This window comes from Aulostomus chinensis, chromosome 1 (genome assembly GCF_037954235.1).
Source record: "Aulostomus chinensis isolate RoL2024-O1b breed Wild chromosome 1, RoL_Achi_v1.0, whole genome shotgun sequence".
Lineage (NCBI taxonomy): Eukaryota > Metazoa > Chordata > Actinopteri > Syngnathiformes > Aulostomidae > Aulostomus > Aulostomus chinensis.
This window is the reverse complement of record NC_141320.1, coordinates 16,760,725-16,761,796: the sequence shown is the minus strand read 5'-3', so window position 1 is coordinate 16,761,796 and position 1,072 is coordinate 16,760,725. Positions and strand designations below refer to the sequence as shown.

At 44.8% G+C, this 1,072-nt stretch overlaps 1 non-coding gene across 1 annotated transcript; it reads left to right on the top strand.

Annotated features, from left to right (window-relative positions):
• Positions 1-791: 791 nt before the first annotated feature.
• Positions 792-863, top strand: trnaa-agc (transfer RNA alanine (anticodon AGC)). Its single transcript has one exon. It is a non-coding gene; the product is annotated as a tRNA-Ala (tRNA).
• Positions 864-1,072: the final 209 nt, after the last annotated feature.

Genomic DNA, 1,072 nt, shown 5'->3' with positions numbered 1-1,072 from the left:
CACTCTTCTCAATTTTCAGTTTCACTCATTAAAATGAAGCAGCTTTGACGTGTGTACTTCTCTTGTGCATCAACAACTTTGGTCTTTAAGCTCCTGACAAACACACCACACGTCACTCACTCTATAGATTAAATCTGCTGATAACACAAAACACGTGACCTTGTGACCCTGCATGACGTTTTGCTCCAACTTTCCATAACTAATAGGAGGAACAGCATGGATCGTTCTGAGCAAGAACTCTGACATCACCATCGTCATGAACAAGAAGGCAGTCGGACTCAACTTCAACAAATCTGAAATGTCCCCTTAAGCTCCTGCTACTTTGAACTGATGCCTAAACCTTCAGTTTCCATTCATCACTCAGAACCTCTCACAACCACAGAAGAACAAGCAAAGGTTAGGAGCAGTAAAGCCTTCAATAATGACATCATCATGTTTGAGGGTTTTCTTCCCTCAAACTGTTTCTACCAACACGACAGAATCCTGGAAATATTTCAGGTGTTGACCTCCCAGCAGCCTGAAGGTCAACCTGCATTATCTGTTATGTTGCTGAGCAGAGGAAGGAGCTCAATGGTAGAGCGCTAGCTTGGCATGTGAGAGGTGGTGGGATCGGTGCCCTCGTTCTCCAGAAGACTTCAGCTTGTTCTGTTGTTGAGCTCTGATGAAACCACTGACTTTGAACCACACACAAAGTGAAGGAGTGACTTAAGATTGATGGCACCTGAGGAACTTCTAGGTTTCCTAAAATCAACTGGAAATTCATTCACCAGTTAAACAGTGACTCTACCAGAGGGGGTGTAGCTCAGTGGTAGAGCGCATGCTGAGCATGTGTGAGGCCCTGGGTTCAATCCCCGGCATCTCCAGCTGGACCTGTGTAGCCTTCATCTTATCAGCTCAAGTGATCCTTAAATGTGACAACAGTCGATTCACTATCAGAAGACATCTTCTACATGTTCAAGGTGGGCGAACTTTCCACAAATGTTCAAAATTACTTTTGAAAATGAAAACATAGATCAAACCTGCCCTGTCAATCACCCACAATGGGCGGGTCGTCCCACTCCCTATCAGGTTC